The sequence below is a fragment of the Cebus imitator genome, unplaced genomic scaffold (genome assembly GCF_001604975.1).
Source record: "Cebus imitator isolate Cc_AM_T3 unplaced genomic scaffold, Cebus_imitator-1.0 Scaffold385, whole genome shotgun sequence".
Classification (NCBI taxonomy): domain Eukaryota; kingdom Metazoa; phylum Chordata; class Mammalia; order Primates; family Cebidae; genus Cebus; species Cebus imitator.
Genome location: NW_016107700.1, coordinates 22,997 through 32,166, shown reverse-complemented (window position 1 = coordinate 32,166; position 9,170 = coordinate 22,997). Strand labels below are relative to the sequence as shown.

General features: G+C 44.4%; 1 protein-coding gene across 1 annotated transcript in view; it reads right to left on the bottom strand.

The window, feature by feature from the left end:
• RESF1 (retroelement silencing factor 1) overlaps window positions 1-8,960 on the bottom strand; it is a 26,450-nt gene extending 17,490 nt beyond the window's left edge. Inside the window, 2 exon segments of the mRNA XM_017507897.2 lie at window positions 7,426-7,524; window positions 8,778-8,960. The gene's annotated coding sequence lies outside the window, so the exon portion shown is untranslated.
• Window positions 8,961-9,170: the final 210 nt, after the last annotated feature.

Below are 9,170 nucleotides of genomic sequence, written 5' to 3'. Positions count from 1 at the left end.
CCTGTAATCCCAGCGACTCAGGAGGCTGGGGCAGGAGAATTGCCTGAACCCAGGAGGCAGAGGTTGCGGTGAGCCGAGATCGCGCCATTGCACTCCAGCCTGGGTAACGAGCGAAACTCCGTCTCAAAAAAAAAAAGAAAATACTCATTATGCAAAATAAATCCCACTAAGGAATAAGAAAGGAATAGACATGAGACAAAAAGAAAATGTAAAACATTAGCGGTAAATGTAATTATTTAAAAAATAATATTTTAATATAAACAATTCTGAGAATTTCTCACACTTCTGACACCAGATGTGTGGGTGTTTCACCCCAAGTAACAAGCAATCAGTTCTTCAGTGGACATACCAGCTGGGTGTCAGGAGTTCAACACCAGCCTGACCAACATGTTGGAACCCCATCTCTACTAAAGATACAAAAATCAGCTGGTCGTGGTGTCACACACCTGCAATCTCAGCTACTGGACAGGCTGAGGCAGGAGAATCATTTCAACCCAGGAAGCAGAGGTTGTAGTAAGCCGAGATTGCGTCATTGCACTCCAGCCTGGGTGACAGACCGAGACTCTGTCTCAATTAAAAAAAAAAAAACCTAAAATCAAACAAAAAAACTCCTACCATTTTTGACTTATGATATTTTCTAAGCTGAGGTACATTTGTACTACTAAAAACAACTAATATTTGAAAATCTACTATATGTAAAGAACTCTGTGGAATGATCCATATACTTTATCTCATTTAAATATCACAATAAATTAACAAAGGCTCACAATCCTCCCTCTGCAGCACAGCGGTGAGAAGGCGCAGAACAGTTCTCTACGCTTCTATAAACGCAATCTGCAAAAGGACAAATGGATTCATATATTACTAGGTTCAACAGCAAAATCAAGATCAGTATCCCCAGTCTCACAGGATGACACCAAGCCAGATGAGAACACCAAACTGTGGCCATTTTATAGCCTGCAACCATAGTCCCGGAGGTGGTGAAGTCCTAGGCTCAACTGAAACTAAAGAGGTAGATGAGAAACAGCTTTGTGACTGTTTCTCACAGGGCTGTTTTTCTCTCACTTTGTTCGTGGAGGACCTGCAGGGTGTCTTGCCAGAATATGGGTCAGCCTGTGATTAAGCTTAAGCTTTGCCTGCATGGTCTGTGAGAAGAGCAAGTCATCAGGGCACCAAGGTCAAGCTGTTTACCTACAACTCTGCCTTCTCGTCTTTCATGTATCCAACTACAAACTCTATTCAGAAGCACAGGCCATCCAATCAGATATCCTGATCCATTGTATTTTGTCTTAGGCAACACTGGATTAAAAGGGCCTGTAACTGTGACTCCCAGCAGGACGATCACACCTATTGTGGAGGACACACCACAAGGTTTCCATTGCAGAGCCAAGCCAGCTAAATATCCCAAATACCACACCAAGCTTCACCAGTGAGAGCCACAGGGCTTTCTCCATTTAAAAAAAAAAAAAAAAAAAAAAAGAAAGGAGAAATAAATTGTTCTAATTGTTCTACCTTTTCTGACTCAGGATAACACAGGTAGAACATGAAGTTCTGGCAATCACATATATCTTGACTGGCCAGCAGGAAGTTCAGACCAATGCCAATAATCATCATTCAGGCTAGAATGCTGACACTACGTTGTGCCTTCAGAGCAGAGACATCAGAGACAAATTTCAGACCATGTTTTCTAGTTGCGTTATTCCCTAAAATGGAATTAAAGACAACAGAAACCAGTTATCCTTCCCAGAATTCTGCCAAGTAATTCGTTTTGGAGCCCTCTGGGTACCCACCTCAAGGAAACATTATCTACTAGAGCCAGCTTGTCCAATCCACAGCCCATGGGCCGCATGCAGCCCAAGACAGTTTTGAATGAGGCCCAACACAAATTCATAAACATTCTTAAAACATCTGAGTTTTTTGCAATTTTTTTTAAGCTCATCATCTAGTGCTAGTGTATTTTATGTGTGGCCCAAGACAATTCTTCCAAAGTGGCCCAGGGAAGTCAAAAGACTGGACACACCATGTACTAGAGGTATGGTGTGGTCTTAAATATCTGAAAAGCTCTGACAAATACCTCCAAGTATACGTGACACATCAGTGTGGGGCAGGCAGGTACAAACCATATAAGACAATATTGTGTTGAGGCCGGGCACGGTGGCTCATGCCTGTAATCCCAGCACTTTGGGAGGTTGAGGCAGGCGGATCACAAGGTCAAGAGATCGAGACCATCCTGGCCAACATGGTGAAACCTCGTCTCTACTAAAAATGCAAAAATTAGCTGGGCGTGATGGCGCGTGCCTGTAATCCCAGCTACTCAGGAGGCTGAAGCAGGAGAACTGCTTGAACCCGGGAGGTGGAGGTTGCAGTGAGCAGAGATCGTGCCATTGCACTCTAGCCTGGCCACCTGGCGACAGAACAAGACTCTGTCTCAGAAAAAAAAAAAAAAAAAAAAGACAATATTGTGTTGAGGCAAAAACTGTATTCGAAGAACAAGTATTGCTTCTTACAATAGGAGTAAGCCAATTTTCTGCCACTAGAGATGGACAAAATGCACTCAGTGGAACAGATGAGTACCTCGAAAGCATGTGGTTGAAGGTAGTTGCCCAGGTTCCTGACATCCTGAACAAAGAACTGGACAAAACACACAAACAAGGCAGCCAAAGCAGTGATTTATTTTAAAGGAGAGTACACTCCACATAGTAGGCGCGTGTGCAGCAAGCGTCTCAAGGGCATCAGTTACAGAATTTTCTTTTTTCTTTTTTTTTTTTTTTTAAACAGTCTCGCACTATCTCCTGGACTGCCAGGCTCGAAACAAGTGGCACAATCTTGGCTCACTGCAACCTCTGCCTCCTGGGTTCACACGATTCTCCTGCCTCAGCCTCCCGAGTACCTGGGATTACAGATGCACACCATCACACCCAACTAATTTTTTGTATTTTTAGTAGAGATGGGTTTTCACTGTTGACCAGACTGGTCTCCAACTGATCTCACGATCCGCCACCCCAGCTTCCCAAACTGCAGGTATTACAGGCGTGAGCCACAGCCCTGGCCAGTTACAGAATGTCCTGGGGTTTAAATACCCTCTAGAGGTTTCCCATTGGTTTGCTCTATGCAAATGAAGTAGTGACCAGCCACCAGTCCGATTGGTTGGAGGAGTGGAGCAATCAGGGCACTTTCATTTTCTACTCAGTAACTGCCACATAGAAAAAGGAGGGATTAAAAAGGAGGTAGACAGCTGGGCCTGGTGGCTCACGCCTGTAATCTCAGCAGTTTGGGAGGCCAAGGCAGCGGGATCACGTGGGGTCAAGAGTTCAAGACCAGCCTAACCAACATGAAGAAACCCTGCCTCTACTAAAATACCAAAAATGAGCCGGGTGTGGTGGTGCATGCCTGTAATCCCAGCTACTCGAGAGGCAGAAGTAGGAGAATCACTTGAACTCAGGAGGTAGAGGTTGCATTGAGCCAAAATCTCGCCACTGCACTCCAGCCTGGGCCACAAGAGCAAAACAGGCGTGTGCCTGTAATCCCAGCTACTTTGGAGGCTGAGACAGAATTATTGCTTGAACATAGGAGGTGGAGGCTGAAGTGAGCCAAGATCACAGCACTGCACTTCAGCCTGGGTAGCAGGGTGAGGCTCTCTTAAAAACAGCAACAAAAAACAAAACGATAAAACTGCAATAAACAAGACCATATAGTACTGACAGGGGACAGGCATTGATCTATGGAATACAACCTAGAACCCAGAAGTAAACATTCACATTTGTGGTCACTAGTAAGGAATGAGAAGAATCCAGGATATATTAAAAACTTACAACTTGGCAATCCAAAAATACCACAAATTTAAGGTCAAAGGTTTTGAATAGACACTTCTCTAAAGAAATCAATATGCACATAAAAAGATGCTTAACATAATTAATTATAAGGAAAATGCAAGTCACAACCACAATGAGCTACCACCTCAGGATCACTTCAGGGACTATGAAAGTTAACTGTCGATAGATGTAGACAAATTAGAACTCTCAAACATTTCTGTATAAAATGGTGCATCTCTATTCACAATAGCAAAGACACGGAATCAACCTAAATGCCTATCAATGGTAAACTGGATAAAGAAAATATGGTACCCATACACTAGGGAATACAATGCAGCCATGAAAAAAGAAAGAGACCATGTCCTTTGTAGGAGCTTAGAGCTGGAGGACTTTATCCTTAGCAAACTAATACAAGAAACTGAATATTGCATGCTTTTACATATAAGTGGGAGCTAAATGATGAGAACACATGGACACCCAGAGGGGAACAACACACTGGTGCCTATAGGATGGTAAAGGGCGGGAGGAGGGAAAGGATACGAAAACACACCTGGGTGATGACATAATCTGTCCAAGAAATCCCCATGACACAACTTTACCTATATAATAAACCTACACATGCACCCCCAAACGTAAAACAAAAGTTAAATGAGAAATAAAAATAAAATAGTAATCCCAGCTACTTTGTTAATAGTCTGGCAGTTCCTCAAAATGTTAAACAGTTATCATAACCAACGAATTCCACTCCTAAGTAGTTATCCAAAAGAATTAAAAACACATGTCTACATTAACACTATGAATGATCATATGCTGCACTACTCATAGTAGTCAGAGTGAAAACATGTCAAAGATCTGTTAACTGAGGAAGAATAAGCAAAAGTGGCATATCCACACAATGGAATATTTGACAACAGAAACAAAGTAACATATATGTTAATATAAATAAGCCTTGAAAACATGCTGGGTGAAAAACCACAGACTACCACATATTATGACTTAAATTACATGAAATGTTCAGAAAATGCAAACCTACGTAAGTAGATTAATGGCTGCCTATGGAAGGGTGCGTTGAAGAAAATGGGGAGTTACCACTATTGAGTATGGAGATATTCTGGGTGTCAATAAAATGTTCTTAAATTGATAGTGGTGATAGTTGCACAACTCTGAATATACTAAAAAGCACTGTACATTGGGTGTAAATGGATGAATAAATGGATTAATTGTATTTCTAACTGTAGTTACAAAAGGCATGTTCTGAACAACCTGAAGCTGCTTGCTTATGTATCTGGAGATGTCAGGGCTGCCCAGTGGAGGGATGATCTACCTGAGAACCAAGGCAGAGAACAGCAGAGCTCAAAGATACAGTATCCCAAACCTTAAAACATACAGATTTAGATACTGGAGCCATTAAAACCCAAGGGTGCCTCTCTATGAACTTATTTTCTGAGACAGAGTCTCATTCTGTCACCCGAGCTAGAGTACAGTGGCTCAATCTCCACTCACTGCAACCTTGTCTTCACAAGTAGCTGGGATTACAGGCACTCGCTACCATGCCCAGCTGGCTAGACTGGTCTCCAACTCCTGACCTCAGGTGATCCACCCACCCTGGCCTCCCAAAGTGCTGGGATTACAGGCATGAGCTGCTGCACCCAGCCCTGTTCCATGAACTAATGATCTAATGAATTATCCTTTGAGGCTTGAAAAATAATTATCTTATGGTTTCTGTTTCTTAAAACTTAATAGGACGATACAACTTGATATACTGTCATTTTAATCAGAAGTCTTTATTTACAAATGAAACCTTATAATTTGATAAATCAAGAGTTACTGTCATGAAATCTTCGCAATCTAAGTTATAGTCATGAAATTTTTGCAATCATGAACCCAGGAGCATGAAATGCATAGCTCCGATCTCACTTGAGATATTTACCTCTACAGCCTCCAACTTTGCTCTTCATTTACAAGTACACTTAAGGTATTAGGAATAGTAGAAGTACTGCCTAGTTGCCACCCAAGAAAGCATTTACAATTCCTCAAGGTCCAAGATTCTTCCTTAACCACCTTCTTTCAAAGTCAACGTTAACCTGCATATCTATAGCCAGGGCTAGTCAACTGTTCTCCTGGACTTATCTCAAAAGGAATACACTCCCTGTCTGCTTTACATAACAGTGTGCCTCCAATGGGGGAGGAAAGAGGGCGGATTAGACGAAACAAAGATTCTTGAAATTTACCTTTATAAATACCTTTTTTTTTTTTTTTTTTTTTTGAGACACTCTTGCTCTGTTACCCAGGCTGCAGTGCAGTGGTGTGACTTCAGATCACTACAACCTCTGCTCCCAGGTTCAGCCACCGGAGCAGCTGGGATTACAGGCACGCAACATCATGCCTGAATTAATTTTTGCGTTTTTAGTAGAGACTGGTTTCGCCATGTTGGCCAGCTTGAGGCCAGGGCTGGTCTGGAACTCCTGGCCTCAAGCGATCTGCTTGCCTCAGCCTCTTAAAGTGCTGGCATTATAGGTGAGTCACCACGTCTGGCCTATAAATATGTTTTTAAACACATTAAATCAATTCCCTAAGCATTTGAGCTCCAACTAGAGACACTGATCATCTAGAAAGGAAGAGAGATTCCTGTACAATCACAGAGATAATGATTAAGAATGAAGCTTCGGGGCAAGTTTGCCCTGCCTAGGAATTTAGTAGTGGCATTTTTTATTTCAAACAAGCCTGCACGTAAATCCAGATGTGGACCAGTAGTGACAGTACTTCCTAACAAAACAGGACCCACAAAAAAGAGAATCTAAGAGGATCTACACTGATGGGCTTAATAACAGAAAGGTCATGAATTTAGAGCTTAAATGAACCAACTGAATGTGTGCTAAGCCAGTGTTACATGTCCCAGGCCACAAAACCTATTTCCTCTCACATGACAATAGCTAACATTTATTGGGCACTTAACATGTGTCAGAAGCTGTTTAAGTGTGATATGCATGAAACTCATGTAACTCCACCACAATAATCCCAAGACAGGAGTGCCTGTCCCCATTTTATAGATGAGAAAACAGAGGTTTATTTTCCCAAGATCGACTGGGCGCTGAGTGCTAGAGCCAAGATCTGAACCAAAGCAGTGTTACAGTGACCATGGTATTAAGTGATGAGGTGAGATTTCCTAACGCATTTTGTGGTTACAGGATGAAAGCCCAGAACATGACCACTTTGGCTGTACCGAAGCATCCTTCCAGAGTTGTGCTCTGAGCCACATTTCCCTACGTGCCACAAACAGTAATAAATAAAAACAATCAAATTAAGAAACACAGCAGAGACAGAAGCAGACCTCTGCCCGGGTAACTTCCACCACAACTATCTTACCACAGACCTCTTCCTTATTTTGCTAAGATTAACAACTGATTTCTGGGTACCATGCCAACAACATAATTTCTTCTCAAGCTTTGTCGTCAAATCCATTGTGTTCCACAGTTTAATTTTTAACCAATGTGGATTCACCAAGCTAGTAATTTTGTTCCATAAAATTTTATTCCATAAAACTACTCCATAGTTAAATGTAAGTAACTGCCTGGTTAAATCAGGGTGAGTTTCTTAGAGGTGACATACTTACCCGTAAGCACAACTTTGCTCTTTAATTATTGTGTATGTTCGTTGCCATTTCCCGCCAAACATGTCAGTCTCCCTCCACCCTGTATTTACTTCTTTGGTCCTAGGGACAGCAAGAAACGTTTTATAATTAAGAGTATATGCTAATGTGTTTACTGATATGACATTGCTGTGCAAAACTGTTTCCTTTAAGGCTGCACTGAAAGCATGCTAAGTTTACTGAATTCTTATTAAGTGTCCTAAGTCACAGAAATAGAAACTAGGTTTGGCCTGAAAATACCATTCACTTAAGTTAGTATTTATGTGCGCTCCTCTAGGTCCGCTATCGTATTATCATTTCAAAACAACACTTTCTCTCTGCAGTTGTCTTTATCGGGTTGGTATTAAACAGAAAAAATCAGACTGCACAGAGGGAAAAAAAACTAAAACCTTTACATGACAGTGAAACATGATTAACGCTAACATATTTAGCAGAAAAAGACAATCCCCACACAAGCTCTGAGAGCCGCCTATTGAGATGCACCCGACTCCCCTCCCCGCAAAATAAAAATGCGCCTCAAGCTCATACACATGCCTGTCTTAAGACGGTCTGCACTCGATGGACTACAAATAAACTGTTTTCACGGAAATGATTCCCCGAAAGTTTGCTGCCAAACTCAGGACCCTAAGGATGTCTGCTTAGGGAATCCGTGTCCCTCGAGAACACCTAAGATGGGTATGCGTTTGTGCATTTAAAAATGCCTGAAGGAACTAACTCTTGCTGAGGAACAGAAAGCATCTCCGGCACAGAAGCGTTCGCGGACCACTTGAGATGCGAGCAGAGCAATTCCTTTCCAAGAGGCTTCGGCTTAAGAGGGTCGGGGAGGAGAACGCTCGGAAATAGCAAAACAAAGATTTTTTTTTTTTCACTCCAGCGACAGGAAAGCCTTAAAAACATAAGCAGCTCTCACACCCACCCGCCTAACCAACCGCTTCGCAGTTCAACAAAACGCGTCTTCGCCCTCGCCGCTCGCGACCTCTACCGCGCAGAGCCAGGAAATGAGGGAACAGCCAGCGAGGCCCGCCCTCCAGTGCAAGGCTCGGCGTCCGCGGAGGCCCAAGGCTGGCCCCGGCGCGGCGGACAGAAGCTAGCGCGGCGGCCCGGCCCAGCTCCGGGCTGTGGACGGCCGGGCGCGCGAGCCTGCGGGGCCCGAGGCCCGGCTTCCGGGGCCGCCGCGGCTGCGTCCTAGCTGCAGAACAAAAGCGCTCTGCGCCGCGCGCCAGCCCCAGCCCCGAGCGCCTCGGGCTCCCGGCCCCCGCCCCGCCCGGGTCCCAGAAGGCGAAGAGGGGACCTCGGGGTGCTCGCCTCACACTTACCGAGCAGAGGAGAGGACCACCCCGCCAAGCAGGGAGAAAGCCGGCGGCCTCCCGGGCCCCAGAGTTTAAGTCAAGTGGGGTCCGCCTCCAGGGGCGGGTCGAGGAGCCAGGCCCGGGATCCAGGAACAGCTGAGCTCCGCCTCGCGCCGGAGGCGGTGGCTGCGAGGGCCGGGCCGCCGCGGTCCTAGTGCCACCCAGAGAAGCCGCGGGCCCGGCCCGCTGATAACACCCGAGCTTGCAGAACGCTTTTACCTGCTCGGCGCGGTAATCTCGCGCAGAGATCTATCTTTCACGTGCACCTGAATCACCCAGAGGGCATGTTAAAGAGGGATTGAGAAGCACCTGCAAAACTGCTGACTCAGTAGATTTGGGGTGGGGCTGAAAATTTGCATT